We start from the raw sequence: 26,934 nt of genomic DNA on the forward strand, positions 1-26,934 counted from the left end.
CTGCTCTTCCACACCGCCAACCTGATCTACGCTGCTCTCTCACACCGCCAACCTGATCTACGCTGCTCTCTCACACCGCCAACCTGATCTACGCTGCTCTCTCACACCGCCAACCTGATCTACGCTGCTCTCTCACACCGCCAACCTGATCTACGCTGCTCTCTCACACCGCCAACCTGATCTACGCTGCTCTCTCACACCGCCAACCTGATCTACGCTGCTCTCTCACACCGCCAACCTGATCTACGCTGCTCTCTCACACCGCCAACCTGATCTACGCTGCTCTCTCACACCGCCAACCTGATCTACGCTGCTCTCTCACACCGCCAACCTGATCTACGCTGCTCTCTCACACCGCCAACCTGATCTACGCTGCTCTCTCACACCGCCAACCTGATCTACGCTGCTCTCTCACACCGCCAACCTGATCTACGCTGCTCTCTCACACCACCAACCTGATCTCCATTTTGTCTTTCCCCAAATTCTCCTGATGCAATTAGTACAAACCTGGTGCCGACAGAGGGGCTAATTTGGGAAACCAAATGTAAGAGGTATAGTACAGTGGCACTTTCCTGTGGGCGCCACGCCATCCGTACCTTTTTCATATTTACAAAATATACATTACATACATATAATATACACACACAATTATGGCATCTATGAATCCTGCTCTAAAATAGACACAAAACTACATTGTACAAGTAGTTGAATGTTAAGGCTCTGCATCCCCATCTGGTGGTCATAAGTGGATCTGCATATTTGTCTTCTCGCTTTCTCAGAATCTTTTGGACAGGGACCTTTAATCTCCCCTAAGTAATGCAAAAGCTTCTACAGAAAACATTTATAACTACATGAACAGAAAACTGAAACAAGCAGGAAATAGTATATTCTTTGTGGGGTTCTTACACGTATATCAGCATGTATGTTCATTGTAGGCTGGTATGTATAGCAACATGTATGATTGAGGTGGGTTTGTATGATGGATTGACATTTAAATGATGAAATCCTATCATTTTGAAATGAGCTGTCTCCACATTTCCAAGAGGCTGATCATTCTTTACTTGGCGGGATCCTAATTTTGAAACTCTGGGAAGGACACGAAGTGTAACTACAAGACTGAGGAATTACAGGACATTCAGCATCCTCACAACAATGACAGCATGGAGGATTAACGCCCTCAGATCGGGGTTCAGCTATTGGCAATAGAGTCCCTGTGTCAGCCAACCTCTCCTGATTTGCATTAGAAAAGCGACTTTGGGGAGGAATTGCTGCTTAATTAAAGAGCAGCCGTCACCTTAATTAGCACGATCATGCTCCTAGGTACTTTGCATGAGTGTAAATCACTTCCTCATTAGCCGCTGGCACCAGTGCAATGGACTATCTTACCCCCTGGGTGCTAGATGTGGGGGGTAATGGTCTGCAGAATACATGGGGGCAATGCTCTGCAGAAAATGTAAAATTCAATGCTCTGCAAATATGTGGGGGCAATTCTCTGTAGAATACATAGAGGGTGATGCTCTGCGGATTATGTGAGGCAATGCTCTGCAGAATATGTGGATGCAATGCTCTGTTGGATACTTAGAAGGCAATACTGTGTAAATATGTGGGCACAATGCTCTGTAATATATGTAGAGGGCAACGCTCTGCAGAATATATGAGGCAATGCTCTGCAGGATAGGTAGAAGTCAATACTCCGGAAATATGCAGGGACAATGCTCTGCAGAATAGATAGACGGCACTGCTTTGCAAATATGTGACAGCAATGCAATGTAGGATATGTAGCGTGCAATGCTCTGCCTGATATGTGGAGGGGCAACGCTCTGCGGAACATTTGGAGATGAATATTTTGCAGAAATATAGGGAACGCTGATTCACAAAATAGGTGGGGAAGTGCTCTGCAGAATACACAAGGGCAATATCATGCAGAAATTGGGGGGTATGCTCTGCAGAATATGTGTGGGAGAATGTTTAACAGAAGACTTGTTCTAACAACTACCGGTATGTGTACAGCACACTGTCTGGCCTCTGCTCAGATGGTCCAAGTAGCAAGCGCGGGAGGCGGGGCCATGCAGGGGGCGTGATGACACCTTCCTTGAGAAGCGGGCAGGACAGCCTTGTCTCCTATGACAAGATTTGGGGGCTTATTTAATTAACATGGTATAGCCCTTTCTCCCAACTTCTCCCCATCTCCGGTAGATCCTGCTAGCGAGAAGATTTGTCGCATTTCTGCAGCTAAGACTTTGTATGGGAGGAGCCTATTTAACAAAAGACCACGGGTGCTGCATGTGTGCTGCTATCCTAATGAATGGGGGGAGAAGCTGTATTGTTTAAATATTTCTTACCAAAAGGTAAATATTTTTAAATAATATTTTTTCTTTATATTTTTAATAATTTATTTTAATAATAAATTGCAACGAAAACAGATATTCTATCTCTGCGATAAGCGGCTATATAAAATAGCCGCAGAAAAATGAAAAGGGGCCTAAGACAGACTAAATCAGAAGACACAAACTGGTAGACTTACTAAAGCTTCTAAAAAATGATAAATGGAGGTGTTGCCCATAGCAACCAATCACATTCTAGCTATCATTTTTTACAATGTACTAGATAAATGGTAGCTAGAATCTGATTGGTTGCTATGGACAACACCTCCACAATCAGGGAAAGAACTGCAGTTCAGGCTGGATACATTATCAATGCCACAAAAAGCCTCGCAGCCTCCTGTTCATAGCGTTACAGAATCCTGGAGGCTGCTGGGAAATGACAGCAGCTGAATTCATTACCAGACAAAGGAGTTTATCCATCGAGGATCGATTTTATAAAATCGCAGATTTCCTGCGATTTTTCTTCCATGATTTAAGACGGCAAGTTTATTAAATGCAACCCTCTGAGTTTCCCAACCCAACACCTCGGGTTTTGCTTGTAATAAACTTGCTGTTTTAAATCATGGAGACAAAATTGCAGAAAATCGTAGATTTTTAAAAAAAACGATCCTTGATAAATAAACCCCAAAGAGATTGCAACACCGAAAAAAACACACAAACAGGAAGGTGACCAATAATACAACTGCTCAGAGCACGGTGGCTTAGTGCATTGGTTCCCAAACTGTGCGCCTAGCCTCTCTGGGGTGCCGCGGTGATCTCACAGGGGTGCCTCGGCCAGGACCAGTGGTAAGTAAGGCAAGGGACTACTTGGTAATTATTTTGGCTTAGGGGTGCCTTGAAACAATTTTGGAAACCCTAAGGGTGCCTTGCACTGAAAAAGTTTGGAATCCACTGGCTTAGTGGTTAGCACTTCTGCCTTACAGCACTGGGTCATGAGTTCGATTCCCGACCGTGGCCTTATCTGTGAGGAGTTTTTATGTTCTCCCCGTGTTTGCGTGGGTTTCCTCCGGGTGCTCCTGTTTCCTCCCACACTCCAAAAACATACTAGTAGGTTAATTGGCTGCTATCAAATTGACCCTAGTGTCTCTCTCTCTCTCTGTCTAGGTGTATGTTAGGGAATTTAGACTGTAAGCTCCAATGGGGCAGGGACTGATGTCAGTGAGTTCTCTGTACAGCGATGCAGAATTAGTGGCGCTATATAAATACCTGATGATGATGATAATTTACTGGCTAATAGAGACAGTGTAACATAAACAGATGGGACACACTTAAAATGACAAAGTGCCCAGCCCTCCAGGAAAAAGTAGATACCAGATTATTCGTTTATCAATGGTCCACGTTCGTTGGTATTCAGCGAGAGACGTATCACTTGTCACATCTCGCCAGTGATACAAATCAGGGTTATACCCACGTCCTCGCCATGTCTCATGCCCAGGTCCTGGGGTCACTTTCAGAAATAACTTTTCCAGATGACTTATACAGGACAGTTACTTATCCGTTACACGTACACTGAGGTCTGATTTCAGACCCAGTATAGATAAAGTAGGCACAAAGTTGTATTCCTGTATTCGTTGGAGCAGCAACTACAAACGTGGCGAGATTGTGGGATCGGGACGTGGGTCTTGTCTGAATCTGCCAGCGTCCCATAGTGTTAACAGAACAAACATTAAATTATATTACATTTTAGACAGCACGGTGCAACATATAATATACAGTGATCCCTCTTTACTTGGTCCCTGTCCTAAGCTGGAGTTATAAAGAGGAGACGTTGTAGGTGACTTGTAGAAGAAAACTCATCCACTTACCAGTGCGATGCGGGTTTGATTGTAGCGGTGCTGTGTCTGTGTAAGACGCCCTGTGAACAGAAAACACAACACTGAAATCTTACAATTCCTACAGGGGCTTATTATACGGGAACTGGCTGAAACTGTAAGAGCAGCGATTAGCAACCGGACGCACATCATGGGCCCCAGGAGCAGCCCAGTGACCTTCAGAAGGGCCACATAATGCTCTTAATCTCAGTAATAAGGTAAAACAATACATTTAATCAAAGAAAGACATCTATCTGTAAGAACATATCAGCAGCTCTAACAACTATATATGACAATAAAACGGGAAGGAGCTGGGGGCCACAGGTGAAGGCTTAGAGGGCCACGTGTTGCCCATCACTGGTTTAGAGTTTACAAAGTCCCACCACATAGCAAAACAACAGAATGGACATTAATTATCTTCTCTAGACAGTATTATTGAATCGAGGTCTATTTACTGTTCTGCTTCAAAAAACATTTTGAAAAACCCTTCTTTGTACCCCAGTATGTAGGAGAAAGTGATAAATAGCGGCACTAGTAGGAGAACACATGGAAGCACGCGGAGATCTCCCGTGAGACAACTGCTCATAAGGAACTTACACAGTTACTTGTGGCTAGGAATGTGGGTTAGGATTATGCCTAGGTTAGGGTTGGGACTAGTGCTAGTGTAGTCTTACAGTAATTAGGATACAATTACGCAATGACTGGGAGCCAATAACATCATGGGGAGATGTAGTATAGATCATCTCCCCATAATTGTCTTTTCTGAGCAATTTTCGTCCGACATATTACTGATGATCGATTGCCATCAAGCAATTGTCTAAGTGTTTAAAAACACTATTCCCTTCATTATACAGAGTACTTTATAGACAGGCAATAATATCACAGCAGCTTTCAGACCTAATCTCAGTTAACGAAACCCCTCTTTATCTCTCATCAAGACCTAAGGGGTCTTTCGCAACAGACCGCCTACCAATGTGACGATTAGTAGGCCAGATCAATCCGATCACGATCGTTTGTAGCCCACACATCAATATGTGAGCTCCTTACCTGTACAGTGTTTTAGGCGAGTGTGACCGTTTGGCACTTACACCTCTTCGTGCGTTGCATCTACGTAAGTGGCCATTTGTCTATCTCAACGCTCAGGGACATGAGCAGTTTGTACGCTCTATTAGGTGCTCTTACGTTTACTCATTGCGGTTGCCTGAAACATTGACCCAGTTTTGATCTCTGCCAGTCCTCACGCTTTGACCTTGTCTTTGCACTTTGAGCTCTGTTCTGGTATCTGTATTTATTCCTCTTAGATTGCTGATTTAGAACAGCCATTGCCGATTTTATTCCTGGAGTGTTTGTCCTTGCCTCATTCCACCATTGTCTATACTTTTGCCCTTAGTTGTTAACACCAATAACTGTGCACAAGTCCTGGAGGCAGGTTACTAGTGAATAAACTAGGGTCTGCTGTAGTTGAGAAGCTTGAGTAGCTTGGTACAGATTAGGCTTAGATTACGACCTAAGACGCTACTATTAAAGCAGACCAAACTTTGACCACCAACTCCAAGACACAGATGGTATAAGAGATTTCCGCTGGGGTTGTAGCACAGGAGGATGTATCCAGACTCTGTCCTACGTTTCCTGAAACCCAAGATACATTTACTAGACTGATTTACAGGGTATCAAAAGTCATTCAAAATTTTCTGTCACAGTCGGAAGTTCTACGTTAGATCCAGACCCTGAAGCTTGTGCATTTAGCCTTGATCCTCAGAATCCAACCGCTCATCCATAGGGTTAATGTTTTGAAGCTTTATTTCTATTGTATTATGATGCTGAATGAAAGAGATGTCAACACGAGTTTCTCCTACTATCTTCATATGTACTCCAAACACTCAAGACGAGCCTATGGGGATCAGGGCCTTCAAAGTAATAACTGAAAATTAAGCCTGGGTACATACTACAGGTTTTTAACCCGATTATTGAGGCAATCACACAATAAACGACCATTCAGCCTAATATCACATTAGTGTGTACGCGCTAAAGATTATCATTCAAAACCACAACGTATCGTTTTGTTTGATTTTTAAACCTGACTAAAAATCTTGTTCAATGATGGAACAAGGTTGTTCCAATCCTGCAGTGTCTATACGCTCAGGACCGGCAGTGTCCATAGATCTCTCTGGAGGGTGCAGAGTCAGGATCTTTTCAGCCGATGGTTATGACAGATGAAGTGCACAGATCTGATGGTAAATCTTGTAAAACGTGTTTAATGTGTACACATGAATCGGCTGCTGACCGGGACTTTTTTATTTTCAGCTGTTGGTAAAATCATTAATCGCATAGGGAGAAATTTTGTATAGTGTGTACCCAGCCTTTGTCTGTACTGTGGAAAAAAGTGTCACCTTGGACTACTCAAAGCCACAGTGAACATAGGTTTTATGATTGATTTAATTTCTGGAACCATGTCCTGTAAAGGGAACATTTATGCCCTTTGAGACTAGAGCTGTGCGAGATTCTACTGGAGACAATCTAAAAATGGTTTTGTTGGACCATTCACATTACCTGACAGAGTGGGATTAGTTTTGTGTCCTGCACTAATTATTAATACCTTAACAAGGTAATAAGATTATTGTTGTGAATAAGTACCTCTACCCTTAATGCCAGAACTATTTGACCAAATAAAAAAGGGTCACTCTCTGTTCTGTACGGGCACCACGGATGTTTGGCGAAGCCTTTTGTAGTGTTTCGTCCGTCTTCCAGGAATCGTTAGGAAAAATTGTGATAATATATTTTGATATCATTGCAATTTTTTAAACCTTCTTTGTCTGGACATCATAGACATATTATGCTAGAAACTAAGAGAAAATAACCTACTTTCCAAAACAGATATTTAGTCTTTGAAGTCAGGTGGTCGTCTGTTGGATCTAGTTTAGGTTCAAGCAATTATAGACTGGACCCGAGAATCTAAAATCTATACAGATGTTCTTAGAATTTCCAGAGGACTGAGACCAATTCATCAAAGGATTCTCTATTAACATTGCACCAATAATTGCACTGCCATGAAAAAGGAGCTAATCCCTTGCCATAGACCTTCATGTATACCTCCTGGTCATTGTTGATGTTGATCCTTCTGAGGTTGAAACCAGAGGTAGTTTGTCCCACACTTGTTTTCCTTAACATAATGACCATTGCAGCTAAAGTTCATAATTGTTTTTTTTTTTTTAGCATCTCCATACAGCGCAGATTTACTAAGGCTGGGTACACACTACAGGATTTTCAGCAATTATCTGGCCAATCACACGATAAATTACTGTTCGTCCCGATATCACATTAGTGTGTACGCTCCAAAAATTAACGAAAGCACATTGTATCATTTGATTTGATTTTTAAACCGGTCTAAAAATCTCATTCAACGATGGATCGATGTCGTTCCGATTCTGCAGTGCGTATGCACTCACGACCGGCAGTGTCTATAGTTCTCTATAGAGTTTACAGAGTCACCATCTTTTCAGCCGATGGTGATGACGGATGAAGAGCACAGATCTGATGGTAAATCGTGTAAAACGTGTATAGTGTGTACACATTAATCAGCATGATGATTGGGACTTTCTTTGATCAGTCATTGGTAAAATCGTTAACGTTATCGCACCGGGAGAAATATTCTGCAGTGTGTATCCAGCCTTAGTGTGTAGGAAGCTCCTGGAAGTATGATGGAGGCTTGTATCTTTACGTGTGTCGAGCTCTCCATCGAAGCGCACAAGTGCCAAACCAAGGAGCTTTGCTTGTGCTCTTGGTAAATGATCTGCGTGTTCCTGCATAATTGCTTTTCGCAAATTAACTTATTTTTACGTTATGTTCCAAGTGAATGCTCTTTTGTGAGTTTGTGTCCACAATGTGCAGATTTCCCGCAGATCGCAGGGTTCTCAGTGTATAAAAGAAAGTTTTGCATGTTACTCTCCAGGCTGAAGGATTTATACCAGTGCCGAAAACAGAGTTTTACTCATAGAGCAGTTTTATGATATTTTTCCAGTTCAGCATACAAGTCCCATAGTTTTAATACTGGTGATGATGACCTCATGACGGGGGCCCTCAGCGGGGGAGCGGTGGGATTTTTACATTTGTTCTCTATAATATTAAGCACATGCATATCAGCAGAGAGCATGTATTGCAGGTAATAACACACACGTGTTAGCAGAGATCATGTGTTAGACGTGATCATGTTAAGCACACACGTGTCAGGAGCAGGTATGTGTTGCATGTTATTTTATTAAGCATACACGTGTTACTAGGACTGTGGAATTTGGAATAATGCTACTCAGAATGGATATCAGATAAGCAGGTTCTACATTAGTTTAACACATTATGACACTGGACACCATAAAGTTCAACATCATCATCAGTTATATGGCTCCACCATATTCCGCAGCGCTGTACAGAGAATTATTGTCATTCACATCAGTCCCTGCCCCAATGGAACTTACAGTCTAAATAACCTAATACACAAGGACCAGAGTTAACTTCGTCAGCAGACAATTAACACACACACACATATATATATATATATATATATATATATATATATATTATATATATATACACACACACACACATATGCATGTATCTATAGTATTTTTTTATCCATAGGACATTGCCCTAAAATCTAAAATATAAAAATGTCTTAAAGTTTTATAAGAAAAAATCTGAAATATTATTCCTTCTAGTCATTACGGGGTTAAACGTCATTAAATAATAAAACACTGCAGGGGAAGTAACATCCTGTCCCACAGACATCTTCCAAACCGCTTCCTACAAGAAACTTTTTGTTAATATTCATGGGATGCACCCCTAGCCCACCACTGCTCCTCTGCCAAATACCTCTTGTCCTGCTCGGTAGATTGCAAGCTCTTTGGAGTAAGCACCTTGGGTAAATTTCTTGATTATGCTGGCAAAACCCTTCTCCCCCAACTAAAATAAAAATAGAAATTCAGGACATAGGAGAGGAACGTGGGCCATCCACAAGCTAATTGGTTTTTCCCCCAGAGGGATTTCATACTGCGAACAGGAAACAGAATCCTGGTTTGTGTTCTGAAAGGAGGACACAATCTGAGTCTTATCCTGAAGGAGGTGGGCTGGGTATCTGTCATCTCTATACCTGCGTCTCCCACCCTGTGTCTCTACAGTAAGAGGGGCCCATTGTTCAGACGCTGACAGGTCCTCCTGACCTATTTTCAGCACAGCCCTTGTTATGTCATCAAGGTCTCTGTCGTTCCCATTGTCTCATCTGATTATTCTTTGTTCGGGTTTCGGGATTTGCAATCTATGTTTTTTTGCAAGAGACCCGAGACTGTTTAATGAGAGCAGAACAATGATACGTTATACCGCCATGTGTGGATGGAGCCCTTGACTAAAACCTGGCTGAAATCATGGTGGGATCACTTACGTGAAGCAGCGCAAACCAGAGATTGGGTTTTTGATAGATGTTTGCAAGTGAGCTTAGAACTTAGCTGCAAAACCTGCAATATAGCACAATTGTGGCTAATTAAGAATCGTTGCTTCATTTGAGACTGGTGGACTAAATAAAGTTTTTTTAAATATCCGCAGCAAAAGAGACTTATTGGTGGTAACTAGATTAATGACTGTCCTTGAGTATATCCACTGATACCTTAATGAATATATTCATGTAGGTTATTAGCGACACTACAAGATAAAATCCTGTTTTATAGAATACAGTACAATAGATTATGTAATAGATTACGTCTCTTTTGTATCCTGTAGTAAATTTCAAACACTGATTGTTTATTTGCATAATATCTGTGATAGCATCGGATTAAATCGTTGTCATGTGGTTTTATGTAGATCTGTATTACGTGTATTTTGTATTCTTTATGGTTAATACATATGAATACATTTAACTATTTTTTACTTAGTTTTGTATGTACTGATATTAATGTAGGTTTCTAGCGCAGTCTTTTATATTTTTTATTTTCTTTGTTATATATTATATGTGAGGTTTACCCAGACCTCAGAAGACAGCAACTGATGATTATTATTACCATTTATTTATATAGCGACACTAAGTCCGCGGCGCTGTACAGAGAACGCATGATAGGTAGCGCTCCGGAGAACCTTAATACACCTGGGCATTTTCTGTGATATATCCCAGTCTGTACACGGGTGTAGAACACGATTTGTACTTTCCAGCCCTATAATCTTCTTAAATAGCTAAAATATTTCATATTAAATAGAGTATTGGGGTCACCTTGCATCTGGTACATAGAAGCACACCCAGGTGTTCACACTAAACTAATACAAGGTATGTAACACTATAGATAGGAATCAATCATCACAAAATGTATGCACGGAGGGGGGGACACACACGTTTTCATTGTACCTGCAAATAGTTAAGGTCTACTAAGCCGTTTTAGCACTAGGACAAACGCTGAACTTGTACAGTGCCGATAAATATGTTAATTTTACTTAACAACCTCCATTTAGCAGGGATCTCATACCAGAACTACACAGTTACATTACAGTTACCATTCAGAGGTCTGGTAATTTTGGCTACATGTTATAGCTGGATTGCTGGCATGTTGAGACACGGGCGGGGACCTGCTTTATTTCGTTTTGGCAGATAAGTACTAAAGAGAACAGCCAGTTGATGTGCTTTCCAAATTTAAATGCATGGACCAACACCTATAGTGCTCTCAGAAAGAGGGGAAAGTAGGTAATGCTGGCCTGCGCAAGCCTGTGGAATCTTTAATGCGCGTTAAGCGTTGAAAGCTCTGTGGGGGACTGTGCATTAGAACAGATGGACTGTTTAAATGTTTATTTGGCAAGCAATGGGCAATTTATCCTATGGTTTATTTTTGTAAACTTCAGTTCCACACCATATTTTCTGTCTTGTTCCCGTGTGACGGTTTCTGCTGGTCACTCACCTACCTCATAATAATAGATATATATATATATATATATATATATATATATATATATATATATATATATATATATATATATATACACACACACACACACACACACACACACACAGATGGAGCACAAGTAGTTCAAAAATGGTGTGCGAGTTGCATACAGTTTGCGCTTAACCACTAAAATAGGATAGGGGGAGATATTGTTGAATCTGGTTCATCAGTTTTGGGGAAGACAGATCGCTCCATTAATCTAACAGAATGGAGCCCCATCTATATAATGCTTCACAAATACCGGCTGTGAGCCGCCTCTGAAACTGTGTTTTCATGAAACAGGATGAAAGATAAGGTTGTAATAGAAGAAAGTAAAATAAACCATGGATGGAAGTGAATAAAACCACTCCTCATACGCTAAATGGGCTATAAATCATCTCTCTGTTCCACATCAGTACACGTGGATGACGGAGCGGATCATTTCACGGATAATTTGCTTTTGCAATGTTTTCTGACACTGTAGCAACCTATACACACTGTTTATTAGGGTTCACTCTAGGATATGGGAAGCTCAAACCGGGCCAGAAAACTGAGGATTCCTCCCATGACCTCCTCCAGAATTTTGGGAAAACTCAGCTCTTGTGTAATCCCAAAGGTGCAATGACTGCTCTCTGTCTCCAATCCCCCTCTCCTCTTCTTCACGTTACTCCCGTGTCTACAGATCACATAGTGAGGATGGCGCAAGCTCACCACAATTATGTTTTACTCATCACTGAACTGTAAGAATCATTTACCAAATGTCCCTCTCATTCCAAACTATCCCCCTCTAAGGTGTTAGGATTCTGCCTGTCTGCATTTTCGTGTCAGTTATATTTCCACCTTCGTAAATATGACTAGCGCCGCTTGTGATACTATTTGTAGTGTTATCCTTTATAAAAATCTGTTCAGAGCCCCTATCTGTTATCATTGCTTATAGAACAACCCAATTAGAACACTCACAGCAGTGCCAAGTATTTCAGGAGATACGTGAGCTGATCTTGTGGGGGCAGTAGCCAGTCTACTTGTGTGATGTACCCCCTGTATGGGCTTTGGGACATTGTCACACAACATGTATGCACTCTGTATGGACTTTGGGACTGTATCATAAACCACAGATGTGTTGTATATGGAATTTGGAGCTGTGTTATACTTTTGTAGGGCGTACTATTTAACAAATAATAATAATAATAATAATGTGTGTGCTCTATGGGCATTGTGTGCCTGTGTCATACATAGCTGTGCTCTGCGTGGATTAGCTGACATACGAGCCTGCAGTTATAGGCTGGGTTCAGCTTTCTCATACTGACCCCGGGATGTCCCTGCCCCCAGCCCCTTCAGTAACAGGATAGTGTTTCATGCTTCCAGGACAAAAGTAGAGAGGGGGGAAAAAATGGAGATCCAGAGTGTGACCAATCAGGAATGAGCCTAATGCCTGTACACAGGGGGTCTTTCAAGCATTTACAAGAATGAAGTTTAAATAAAAAGGAAGCTGATATTCCTTCCTTATCTCACGTTCAGGTTCTATCATGAGACAATAACAGATACAGAGCGGAGTCTTAAGGAACAGACTACCCTGACTAGAACATCGGGAATAGAAGTCTAATTATATGTTTATAATGTAACATGTATCAGGACAATGGTGAGCAACATGATTTTTTTGTAAGGGGCCTCACAAAGTGGCCCTTAGTCCCACATGCATATTACTTTTGCAGAGAAGCAGCAGTCAAATAGTATATTAAACTATGGCTGGATAGAGAAGCAGATGATAAAACAGCACTATCATGTCACACACTAACCTGCTACATAGACTGTGTGACTGCGCTGTGACATCACCATCCAATCACACACTAACCTGCTACATAGACTGTGTGACTGCGCTGTGACATCACCATCCAATCGCACACTAACCTGCTACATTGGATGGTGATGTCACACAGTGAGCGCAGTCACACAATCTATGTAGCAGATTAGTGTGTGATTGGATGGTGATGTCACAGCGCAGTCACACAGTATGTAGCAGGTTAGTGTGTGATTGGATGGTGATATCACAGCAGAGTCACACAGTATGTAGCAGGTTAGTGTGTGACTGCGCTCACTGTATGACATCACCATCCAATCACACACTAATCTGCTACATAGACTGTGTGACTGCGCTGTGACATCACCATCCAATCACACACTAACCACACACTAACCTGCTACATAGACTGTGTGACTGCGCTGTGACATCACCATCCAATCACACACTAACCTCCTGCTACATAGACTGTGTGACTGCGCTGTGACATCACCATCTAATCACAGAATAACCTGCTACATAGACTGTGTGACTGCGCTCACTGTGTGACATCACCATCCAATCACACACTAACCTGCTACATAGACTGTGTGACTGCGCTCACTGTGTGACATCACCATCCAATCACACACTAACCTGCTACATAGACTGTGTGACTGCGCTCACTGTATGACATCACCATCCAATCACACACTAATCTGCTACATAGACTGTGTGACTGCGCTGTGACATCACCATCCAATCACACACTAACCTGCTACATAGACTGTGTGACTGTGCTCACTCTGTGACATCACCATCCAATCACACACTAACCTGCTACATAGACTGTATGACTGCACTGTGACATCACCATCTAATCACAGAATAACCACACACTAACCTGCTACATAGACTGTGTGACTGCGCTCACTGTGTGACATCACCATCCAATCACACACTAACCTGCTACATAGATTGTGTGACTGCGCTCACTGTGTGACATCACCATCCAATCACACACTAATCTGCTACATAGACTGTATGACTGCACTGTGACATCACCATCTAATCACAGAATAACCTGCTACATAGATTGTGTGACTGCGCTCACTGTGTGACATCACCATCCAATCACACACTAACCTGCTACATAGACTGTGTGACTGCGCTCACTGTGTGACATCACCATCCAATCACACACTAACCTGCTACATAGACTGTGTGACTGCGCTCACTGTGTGACATCACCATCCAATCACACACTAATCTGCTACATAGACTGTATGACTGCACTGTGACATCACCATCCAATCACACACTAACCACACACTAACCTGCTACATAGACTGTGTGACTGCGCTGTGACATCACCATCCAATCACACACTAACCTCCTGCTACATAGACTGTGTGACTGCGCTCACTGTGTGACATCACCATCCAATCACACACTAACCTGCTACATAGACTGTGTGACTGCGCTCACTGTATGACATCACCATCCAATCACACACTAATCTGCTACATAGACTGTGTGACTGCGCTGTGACATCACCATCCAATCACACACTAATCTGCTACATAGACTGTATGACTGCGCTGTGACATCACCATCCAATCACACACTAACCACACACTAACCTGCTACATAGACTGTGTGACTGCGCTGTGACATCACCATCCAATCATACACTAACCTCCTGCTACATAGACTGTGTGACTGCGCTGTGACATCACCATCCAATCACACACTAACCTGCTACATAGACTGTGTGACTGCGCTGTGACATCACCATCTAACCACACACTAACCTGCTACATAGACTGTGTGACTGAGCTGTGACATCACCATCTAATCACAGAATAACCTGCTACATAGACTGTGTGACTGCGCTCACTGTGTGACATCACCATCCAATCACACACTAACCTGCTACATAGACTGTGTGACTGCGCTGTGACATCTCCATCCAATCACACACTAACCTGCTACATAGACTGTGCTCACTCTGTGACATCACCATTGATCACTACTAATTGTAAAGGACACTACTCACTTCTAATTCTCCTGGACCACGCTGCTGGATTTGACACTGTTGACCACTCACTTCTCTGACCTATCTTGGATCTCATTCTGCTGATCAAACTGCTCCTTTAGTGTTTGTTTCTCTGGATCCACTTCCCCTCAGATTCCTCCACTCAGGTGGAGTTCCACAAGTGCCACATGTCCTAGTACCTCTCTGCTTCTCTACCTGTACCGCTTCTCTTGGAAAACTGATCAACTCCTTTGGATCTCAGTATTCCCTTTTTGCAGATGATAACCCCTATCCTCTCCGGGTCTCTCATCATCTGTTGCCACAGATTACATACTGGACCATCCAGATTGCAAACTGATTGGATTTTTGCTCCGTCGCCTTGGATGTCCTCTCGTCATCTCATTCCCAGTCCTCCAAAACTTGAGCTAATAATACTCCCACCAGTCATCAGAAGTTACCTACCTGACATCTCTATTTCTGTTACCAAAACGTCCTTAAACCCTCATCCACAAGCTCGCTGGCAAGGTGTCAACCTTGACTCAGAACTGTCCTTTCCAATCTGTATCCAAATCCTGTTACATACATCTAAGAAACATTTCCAGAATAGACAAATACCACACACAAGACACTGCAAACACTTTAATTATTTCACTCATAATCGCAATTCCCTTCGTACTGGCCTAGCCCTAACCAGACTTTCACCAATACGATACTGACTGCAGCACCTTGACCAGTTCTTCTACAGCCGCTCCGCTCTGTCAGTCCCTACATTGGTTGTCTATTGCAATATCTGACCAATCTGTCGTTTATCATGTGATCTGCACGATTATTGCCTTAGTGTGTACCCAGCTTTAGTCTGTTTGTCAGTACTCAGTCTTGATGTAGTACTGTGCTTGTTCACAATTGTAAAGCACTGCAGATTATGATGGCACTATATAAATAAAAATAATAATAATAATAATGACTTTCCAACTCACAATGAAGCTATTTATATTTGCACACAGCAAAGAACCCCTCGCGGCAGCTGTGCATCCAGCGTCTTCTGCTGCAGTCCACCGCTCACCCAGAGATAGGTAACCTACGGCTCTCCAGCTGTATTTGAACTATAAGTCCCATCCAAGAGCTGTCAGGGCATGCTGGGACATGTAGTACCAGAGCAGATGGAGAGCGACAGGCTGACTTAATCATCGCTGCTAAAGGTTAAGTCTCCCTTATTACCAGCTGCTCCCCTACCGTCAAAATAAATCTATTGAATGTGGACGGTCTTGTATATCCCGTGTCTGGTGTACACACTCAATATTCCCACATTCAGAGGAACACGGTCAATATGGGAGTTGCTTGGAAACACACACTTGCCACTTGCAGGGGTAGAATGATCTGTTGATGACTGAATTGTGGAATGTCCCCTTGGCTTCTGAGAGGAGCTGAAAGGATTTACTAAAGGACTAAAACATCTTTTTCTACCTTCATTCATCTCCTCTGTTTATCCGTCATTGCAGTGGCTGTGAGCTCAGAAAATCGCTCTTTGGAAACTGATAATGTCCTGCTGTTCTCATTATTAGACTCTCAGAGAGGGGCATTGAGAGGTTTTCTTTGGGAAGTCAGCGGGCAAAGATCAAAGCTCTTTGCACCTTATGGGCTCGCACACACACGGGCCCTGGAAAACAATGTTCCTTAAAGTTGTAGACAAAATCTTGTAGTTTTGTCCTTTCTTTAAGTGTTAGAAGCGCGTTCATTAACGGGGCTCACAGCTTCCCGGCAGTTAGTGCTCTGTGTGCTGAACGAGTGTTAACACTTCTGATAAAGTGACGTGAAACAAACGCTTGTCAGAAAGTCTGTGTGTACAGGACCATCCACTTGCATTATGTTATTATACTATCAGCGTCAGTGTGGATGTTACAGTATACGGCGGCTCTCTCTCTGCACAGTTTATATAGTACAGACTTTTATTGGGCCCTCCCCTATTATGCGCTGTTCCACCCAATTCTTACCTTGAATGGAGCGGGACAGGGTGGTAATGGGCTGTGACATCAGATCCCAGTGTCGCACTCCCAGCCCTTTACCAACATGTAGTTAGAATAATTCTTATGTGGATTAGAGAATAGTAAAAAAAAAAAAAAAAAAAGTCCAACGCATTATTTGTTGGTTAACAATACCCGTGTCTTCTGGAGGCTCCTTAGATATTGTTAAATATAAAGAACACAGTGATATAATCATATGACCATTGGCTGAGTATCTGCTCAACCCAGGGACGGACACCACTTCTCCTGGGACAGGCCCGATACACCAACTATCCCGGGACAGGCCCGATACACCAACTATCCCGGGACAGGCCGATACACCAACTATCCTGGGACAGGCCCGATACACCAACTATCCTGGGACAGGCCCGATACACCAACTATCCTGGGACAGGCCCGATACACCAACTATCCCGGGACAGGCCCGATACACCAACTATCCCGGGACAGGCCCGATACACCAACTATCCCGGGACAGGCCCGATACACCAACTATCCCGGGACAGGCCCGATACACCAACTATCCCGGGACAGGCCCGATACACCAACTATCCCGGGACAGGCCCGATACACCAACTATCCCGGGACAGGCCCGATACACCAACTATCCCGGGACAGGCCCGATACACCAACTATCCCGGGACAGGCCCGATACACCAACTATCCTGGGACAGACCTCATACACCAACTATCCCGGGACAGACCGATACACCAACTATCCTGGGACAGGCCCGATACACCAACTATCCTGGGATAGACCTCATACACCAACTATCCTGGGATAGACCTCATACACCAACTATCCTGGGACAGACCTCATACACCAACTATCCTGGGACAGGCCCGATACACCAACTATCCTGGGATAGACCTCATACACCAACTATCCCGGGACAGGCCCGATACACCAACTATCCAGGAACAAATCTCATACACCAACTATCCCAGGACAGACCTCATACACCAAATGTCAGAGACAGTAGTAGACTTACAGATTTAATCCATATGGAGAACTAAAGACACCAGGAGGAAGACCGTCCAATCTGTGGTCAGAGAATAAGTCTCCTGAGAATTGAGTAACTAATAGTGAAGCAGGGACATGCTTAGTACTCTCTCTCCGGGTTATCCCCGCCATTGCAGCCAGTTGTTATTTAAGGGGTTAATGTTGCAGATGAAAGAAAATTGGTAATAAAACGCTCTGTACTTTGTTTCACTCAACAAGACAGAGTGACAGATTTACTGGATCTGCACCACTTTCTTCTGATAATGAATTACACCAAGAAACAGCTGCCATATTTCAGTCACTGCTCGGTTCTGAGTATTCGCTGCCCGTTCCTCTTTCTCTATTGCAAAAACAGTTCAGTCCTTACATCCATTAGCACTAATCCAAAAAACTGCCAAAGTGGATTGTGTTTCCCAGCAAAGTGAAAAGAAAAGGAAAGGGACATAGATTAGTGGGAATTAATACAAAGTCTGTGTTGCTCATTTAGAGACTGGAAAAAACATTTTTCGTTTGTTTGAAAGCAGCAATAACCTGGATAGTTTTATTGTAAGTTATTTGAGAGTCTAAACTTTACTTTGTAGGAGAAAGCTCTGCAGTCATCAATAGTACAATGCCAACATTGCCAGATTGAATGCTAGATTAAACAAAAGTATAGAGATGATTGCAACAACATAATGATACAAATAAATCACATACAACGACATGAAACAGAAGTAAAGATGAACCTGTCCAAACGACCTTACGATCTAAGGTGTGTGGAAGGATTGCTACATAGCGGAACAACAGTTGTAGCTGGTGATGGGGAAAGTGGGTTTATCACTGGTCTCCCTGCCCCTTGTTCGTCCATTTTTTGAAGTGGAAATTTGGAGGGGGGAATACTTCTGCCTCTCCCTGCTACTCTGATTTTCCCCGATCTCCTTTCTTTACCTGTATTCAGCTACAAGATACTGTCAGGTTGATATATAAAAGATTGACTGAGTTGGTCATGTGACTGACTGACTGACATCATAATGAGTGGTTGTGATGTCACAGCCTGGGGATATAAGTGGCTGCTGGACACAGAACAGTCAGTTATCAGGACGTGTGTACTGTCTATAGTCCCTGTCACTGGCTGCTGGATTTATCACCACATAGTCTAAGGTAATACTATTTTATATATTTTAAAATTGTGTTTAACAAAATGCATGAAGATTATATAAAATCTAACACTAGCAGTCACTTGATAGGTTCATAGGTAAAATGTACGTATATGCAGGTAGCGACCACCAGCTGGATGGCCATCAACAACAGGAAAAATCCCTGGGCAAGCTGGGACACCCCTGGGGTAGGAGCCCATTATTTCAGCCTTAGCTTTGTAGAAAGATAAAACACATTAAAGTACTAAGTTACATTTAATGTTATGCATCTAAACCATAATGGATGTAATACAGAAATACATTATTAAATATACAATATTCAAAAATATTTCCCAACTCGACCTCTCTGATCTAGCCAATATCCGCGCCTCTCATCCACACTCATTAGAATTCATACAATTGAGGACCTCATAGGAATTAATTAATTACAACTTGGAACAGCGTAGAACAGAATGTTCTTTACAGGGTTCTCAAATATCCTGAGATATCCACAGTTATACTAACGAGGGATCTATCACACCACAACATAGATTCACCACTTAACCCTTACCCACGGTGGCCTGCCTTAAGTCAGTCTTCAAAGTATGGGGACATTGAGCTGTCTCTGTTTTATATTCTATATTAACACTGGCTTCTATGTGCATATAGGCTTCTTGTATTAAATGCACCCAGATGTCCCACTGAAAGCAATGTGCGTTAAAAAAGACTCCTCGTATCCCTTCTAATCCCACATCTAAGGCCAACTCTTGAACTTCACTACAATATCTTGTCTTTGCAGTAACAAAAAAGATAACCCTGCGACTGTGGTGTGCTAATCATTTCAGCATTTCTTTTTCCTGAGAATATTTTATTGAACATTATTAAACATGTGGGTACAAACAAATAAAAAGAAAAATATAACAGCGGGGGAACATTTCATTAGGATGAACATGATTTGCTACTCATACCAGTGATTGAATAAAGGAAAGAAATATAGCGTGTTCTCATAGTGTATTGACATGAATGCCATATGTACAGTAACTTGTTGCGCACTTACCTGGAACAGCTGGCTCGGAGACAGTCTGTCTAAGTGCCAAATTCCTACAGGCAAAACATATAAAAATAACAAAGCAATGTTATTAAGCGAATTACGTCTTTTCGCAAATCCACTGGCACCAGTATGATCAGATTTACAGCTGTCAGCTCTGTTCTGCTCTCACGTTTATACATCTCTATAGTGAGATCATTTACCAGTGCACAGGAAACATGGAGAGATCCTAGTGTGAGGGGATGAGGCTTGGTCTAAGAGCACTACACACAGACACAACATTATATATATATATATATATATATATATATATATACACACATATACATATATATATATACATATACATATATACATATACATATATACACATACATACATACATACGCACACACAGTATATTAATAAGTCATATTATATCCAGTGGTCAAAGTGGACATTTAGACATTTACAAGCGAAATTTAGAAGCAATGGTATGGAATTGTAATGTGAATGTAAGTAGGTTTACAATTACGGCAGTATGACTTACCCCCGCATACCCCCCACCTGTCGGCTCCCCTTGTAGATGGGGCCGTGTGTGTCGGCTCCCCTTGTAGATGGGGCCGTGTGTGTCGGCTCCCCTTGTAGATGGGGCCGTGTGTGTCGGCTCCCCTTGTAGATGGGGCCGTGTGTGTCGGCTCCCCTTGTAGATGGGGCCGTGTGTGTCGGCTCCCCTTGTAGATGGGGCCGTGTGTGTCGGCTCCCCTTGTAGATGGGGCCGTGTGTGTCGGCTCCCCTTGTAGATGGGGCCGTGTGTGTCGGGTCCCCTTGTAGATGGGGCCGTGTGTGTCGGGTCCCCTTGTAGATGGGGCCGTGTGTCGGCTCCCCTTGTAGATGGGGCCGTGTGTCGGCTCCCCTTGTAGATGGGGCCGTGTGTGTCGGCTCCCCTTGTAGATGGGGCCGTGTGTGTCGGCTCCCCTTGTAGATGGGGCCGTGTGTGTCGGCTCCCCTTGTAGATGGGGCCGTGTGTGTCGGCTCCCCTTGTAGATGGGGCCGTGTGTGTCGGGTCCCCTTGTAGATGGGGCCGTGTGTCGGCTCCCCTTGTAGATGGGGCTGTGTGTGCCGGGTCCCCTTGTAGATGGGGCTGTGTGTGCCGGGTCCCCTTGTAGATGGGGCTGTGTGTGCCGGGTCCCCTTGTAGATGGGGCCGTGTGTGCCGGGTCCCCTTGTAGATGGGGCCGTGTGTGTCGGCTCCCCTTGTAGATGGGGCCGTGTGTCGGCTCCCCTTGTAGATGGGGCCGTGTGTGCCGGGTCCCCTTGTAGATGGGGCTGTGTGTGCCGGGTCCCCTTGTAGATGGGGCTGTGTGTGCCGGGTCCCCTTGTAGATGGGGCTGTGTGTGCCGGGTCCCCTTGTAGATGGGGCCGTGTGTGCCGGGTCCCCTTGTAGATGGGGCCGTGTGTGCCGGGTCCCCTTGCAGATGGGGCCGTGTGTGCCGGGTCCCCTTGTAGATGGGGCCGTGTGTGCCGGGTCCCCTTGTAGATGGGGCCGTGTGTGTCGGCTCCCCTTGTAGATGGGGCTGTGTGTGCCGGGTCCCCTTGTAGATGGGGCCGTGTGTCGGGTCCCCTTGTAGATGGGGCCGTGTGTGTCGGCTCCCCTTGTAGATGGGGCCGTGTGTGTCGGCTCCCCTTGTAGATGGGGCCGTGTGTGTCGGCTCCCCTTGTAGATGGGGCCGTGTGTGTCGGCTCCCCTTGTAGATGGGGCCGTGTGTGTCGGCTCCCCTTGTAGATGGGGCCGTGTGTGTCGGCTCCCCTTGTAGATGGGGCCGTGTGTCGGGTCCCCTTGCAGATGGGGCTTTGTGGTTGGAGGTGAGCACCGTGTCTACCTGTGGATGGGATGGATAAGATGCCCCAGTAAACAGTCCTGAGTGAACTATTTTTAATTAATACCTTCTTTCACCATATTGATAAGAAGTACAGACAAAATCATCCTCGTGGCACAAGCGGTGGACATGGTGCACTGTGGCACATTCAGATTGGTCTTGCTCACTGCCTACATTTCCAGTTCACAAACAGATTATCTTGGTGAACGGAGCAGCAGAGAATTCGCTCATCTCTAGTTACCACGTTATTTCTGAGGCCGACATCCGTACATAAAAAGTTGAACAGTATTTGTCTAATTAAACTGGTGAATGCGTTAAAATAGACACATCCTCTACCATCCTTATATTTCATAGTTAATGTTTGTTACTAAGCTTATCTTGGAGATTTTACTACACAGGGCGGGCAGCCAAGACCACCGGTTAAGAACAAATACTACACTTTGGCGGGCGTATAGACGCCAATGATCTGTGTTAAGAGACAGCCACACTTCTGAATAGACTAACGTCTGTGCAAGTCATTGGGAGAAGACAATCATATGATATTATACTGTGATGATGCCAGGAACTCGGAGCAAAGCCACAAATAAACTATTTTCCTGGAATTGTGCTCTCTGTACCTAGAGGTGGAATATCCCTGATGGAAGAGCCTTATGCCTGGGGTTAAAGAGTTAAGCACGGTTGCAACGTTGATCACAGTACCTAGAATCACTAGAACCAGCATCCCGGCCATCATGAGATGTTCACCCCATATTCTCTAGTAATTTCTCCTGGGAAGATCATGTTTTATTCTCAAAAAAACTAGCAACACATCAGCGTGTTCTTGTGTTGAGATAATTGAGCGGATGGATGTGCAGATCAGAGAGGATGACAAGTTTGTTCCGCAACGTCCTGCATTCCCTTAGCCTATAAACTGCAGCAAGCCCCCTACTACATCCCCCAAACACAGCCCTCTGGTCACAACCATGTAGTCACCCTTGGGGCCCCTGGTTGTCAGGTGGTTAAGTAACATAAGATTATCAGAAAGTCAGTATTATTAGTATCTTGTCATTGCTGGCTATATACATTTATATAGACAGCACGGTGGCAAAGTGGTTAGCACTTCTGCCTCACAGCACTGGGGTCATGATTTAAATTCCCGGCCATGGCCTTATCTGTATGGAGTTTGTATGTTCTCCTCGTGTTTGCGTGGGTTTCCACTGGGTGCTCCGGTTTCCTCCCACACTCCAAAAACATACTGGTAGGTTAATTGGCTGCTATCAAATTGACCCTAGTCTCTCTGTGTTTGTGTGTTAGGAAAATTTAGACTGTAAGCTCCAATGGGACTGATGTGAGTGAGTTCTCTGTACAGCGCTGCGGAATTAGTGGCGCTATAAAAATAAATGATGATTATGATGATATGTAACAATGTTTGCTATGCAGACCCATTAACCACTATGTCTAATACATCCCACACTCCATCTTCCTTGTAGTCCTTGTCACGTTTCTGTTGGCCATGCAATTTGTTCTGTTAATATTATCCAAACATGTATTATTCTGGCTAACTGTACCCATATTATTATGTTTGCTGTTTTCACGTATGTTTTATCTGTATGATTATATCAGGTCTTACAGAATCTGTGGTACATTCTAAAGTTAATTTCAAACTATCAAGTTCCATTCACATACCATCACTTCTAAAGTTCCACTTCGACCACTGCCTGGTGGAGCTGTCTACCCCGTGGCTTTTCAGCTGTCCAAATATCAATTCACAAAATACAGTGTGACAGTTTTCATTATGTGAAACCAAAAGTCCATCCTTCAACCAGAGACATCTGACCTAAAGCCCTTTATTAAAGAGTAGGAGTTATCAATTACCACGTATGCCATTGTCCTGCCAATGCCCATATTACAGAAACTCTAGAGAGTTCTCTTGTCCTCTACGTCAGATGTTTCTGGCTCATCTATCAGTCCAGCCTACTTCTCTAATCCTTTGCTGAACATTCCTCTGATGTCAGATTATTACAGATCAAAGACTACACGTCCCTCATCACAATTATTTGAATTTTGCAGAATGATTTAGTTTTCTCCAGATGACACAAGACACCCTGAGGGCTGTAAACCGAGATAATCCTCCCTACTAGAGGTCCCCATTGATTTTCCAAATTCTAGGTGTCATTTTATGTTGATGAGCCACTCTTCAAGCTTCCAAATTACACAGGGGGGGGGGACACCATATCTAATCTAGCAATTATCCCAAATAGTTAAACCAGCATAATGCAGAAATCTCTTCTTGAATTAGGTTGCATTAATAAATCCCTTTTAAATCATTTTACCCCAAATACAATCATGCAACTATTATATAATATTATATATATATACATATACCCATATATATATATACACATACCCATATATATATATATATATACCCATATATATATATACCCATATATACATATACATACATATATACATATACATACATACATATATACATACATATACATACATATACATACACATATATATTATATATATATATACACACACACACACACACACACACACACACACACATATACACACACACATATATATATACATACACACACACACACACACTTACACATATATACATATATATATATTACAGTGTGTTTAGAATATCTTAGTAATTATACTTTAATTCATTGTACAGTACATGTGAATACTTCACTCCTCTTACCTGTAGTTGTCCCTATTTTTCCATAACAGTCCCAGATATTAAAAGTTTGTCTCTGAAAATATTATTTCTCATTAATGTAATTCCCCCTCTCTGTTCGTATTCTGCTTGTATAAGTTTATATATGGGATAATGCAGTCCCTACTGTAAATTATAAGAATATTAGAAATCACAGTGGAGTTATTAGTATAATTTGTATATTATTAGATAATATTTTCCTGTCAATATTTATTGTGTCTGAGTGTTTCAAATGAAAAAAAAAAAATACACTATAGACAAGTTCAGTAAACAAGTTATGTGTTATTATTATAATTATTAGTGCCTAAAGTTCACCGTGACGGTACTAAGCATAATAAGCTTCCAAGCATCCGCTCGGAGTATCCCTGGAAACGGACTTTATATGCAGCGTTACACAATTAGACTTCAGGAAGGTGTTACACCAGTAAAATTGGCCAATTTCCTCACTGTGGATCAAATTCCTGATTGTCCCTAATGAGACAGACAAATGTTTTCCTTTATAAAGATGTTTAACTAACGCACCTTGTGCTATATTACATTTCCTTCTTGGTACATACCTGGTGAACATTCACAGGGTGAAATCATAACAGTAGAGTAAAGGTAAAATTGTCGATTATTATATCATAAATTTACAGGTGTCTCAGATGTGTTTAAGGGGCTTTTATTTATAAGCACGTCCATGCCCTTGTGTAACTTTCCCTACATACATTGTTCTACCTTGCTGGCTTCCTCCCGTGCTTTTCAGCCTTGTATTAATATCATCAGGAGTCGTTTATTTATGCTGCTATTGGATAGAAGACAAAGCTTCTTTCTGAATACAACAGAAAGCGATAATAACAGGAAACCCAGCCATCCAAGATTAGTTTAATTTAAATCAGCCTAATCGGCGATCACTTGATGCTTATAGAGGTAAATTAAACAACTAACATTATTGTTCTCATTTATGTAAAGGAAAAGCAGAGCTGGATTAAGACTCCAATGGGCCCTGGTAAGAGCAGATAGTGGATCATTTATTATTATTATCATCATCATTTATTTATATAGCGCCACTGATTCCGCAGCGCTGTACAGAGAACTCATTCACATCAGTCCCTGCCCCATTGGAGCTTACAGTCTAGATTCCCTAACACCCACACACATACACACAGACACACATACACACAGACACACACACACATACTAGCGTCAATTTTGATAGCAGCCAATTAAGTTACTAGTATGTTTTTGGAGTGTGGGAGGAAACTGCAGCACCCGGAGGAAACAAGCGCAAACACGGGGAGAACATGCAAACTCCACACAGATAAGGCCATGGCCCGGAAATTAACTCATGACTCCAGCGCTGTGAGGCAGAAGTGCTAACCACTAAGCCACTGTGCTGCCACATTATCATCATCGTTTATATAGCACCACAAATATGTAATACAGAGGTGTGTAAGGGTCTAGTTAACCAGGCCAAGACTGGCTTAACGTCAAGACAACTGAGTGAACTATGTTAGGCTCCAAGATGTTAAATGCCTCATTTAACCGATCAAGGAGTTAACCAGATTATATCCCAACTTTTTTGCTTATTTTGCGCCATGTCTTAAAATAAATTAAATTTTCAGTATATTTCTGTACACAAGCATTTATTGACATTAAGGTTCTTTAAATCGGACAGACCTCTAAACCTTTTATTACAATAAGTAATGTAGCCTTTTTAATTCTATTTAAGTTAAGGTGACAAAAAACGTTTTCTTAATTTATTTGTAAGGTTACAAAAGTAAATATGTTGTTTTTTTTTCTGCTCTAATAGGGCTTTTGTCTGGAAATATTACAGAATATGTCATATGTGGGATTAGGAGGTCGAAGGGGGGGGGGGGGGACTATAAGGGCTCACCTGCTCCTCTTGCCTCAGAGTTTGTAGAGTTACGGCTGAAGACCAGAGTACCCCCCCCCCCCCCCCCCAGCTCCCCCCAACATTTAAACAAGTCCCTTGGGAAATAATTTTCTCCCAAATTTGTTCAGAAATTATTTTATTAATCTTTATCTAAAGATACTGGTACAATGTTTACATTAATTTTTATATCTTTGTCCGCATTTATCCAATCTCTTAAATTCCTGGGACATTACTGGAAAGCTAATTATAGATGAATACCCAAAATTGTTTTAAAGAAAGTGGTTAAAAAAGGGCATTTAATGTGGAAAGTATTGTACAGCTGTGATATTTTAGGAGA

General features: G+C 42.6%; 1 protein-coding gene across 2 annotated transcripts in view; it reads right to left on the reverse strand.

Annotated features, from left to right (window-relative positions):
• The window catches only part of CDON (cell adhesion associated, oncogene regulated), an 89,861-nt gene that overhangs the window by 47,742 nt on the left and 15,185 nt on the right, over positions 1-26,934 (reverse strand). The window contains exons 3-4 of one of the 2 annotated variants that reach the window (XM_075190354.1): positions 20,154-20,197; positions 4,190-4,239 (exon numbers count right to left, since the gene is read on the reverse strand). The gene's annotated coding sequence lies outside the window, so the exon portion shown is untranslated. The remainder of the gene's footprint in view (positions 1-4,189; positions 4,240-20,153; positions 20,198-26,934) is intronic. The other variant, XM_075190355.1, reaches the window with a different exon arrangement.

The sequence above is a fragment of the Mixophyes fleayi genome, chromosome 11, assembly GCF_038048845.1.
Source record: "Mixophyes fleayi isolate aMixFle1 chromosome 11, aMixFle1.hap1, whole genome shotgun sequence".
Taxonomy (NCBI): Eukaryota; Metazoa; Chordata; class Amphibia; order Anura; family Limnodynastidae; genus Mixophyes; species Mixophyes fleayi.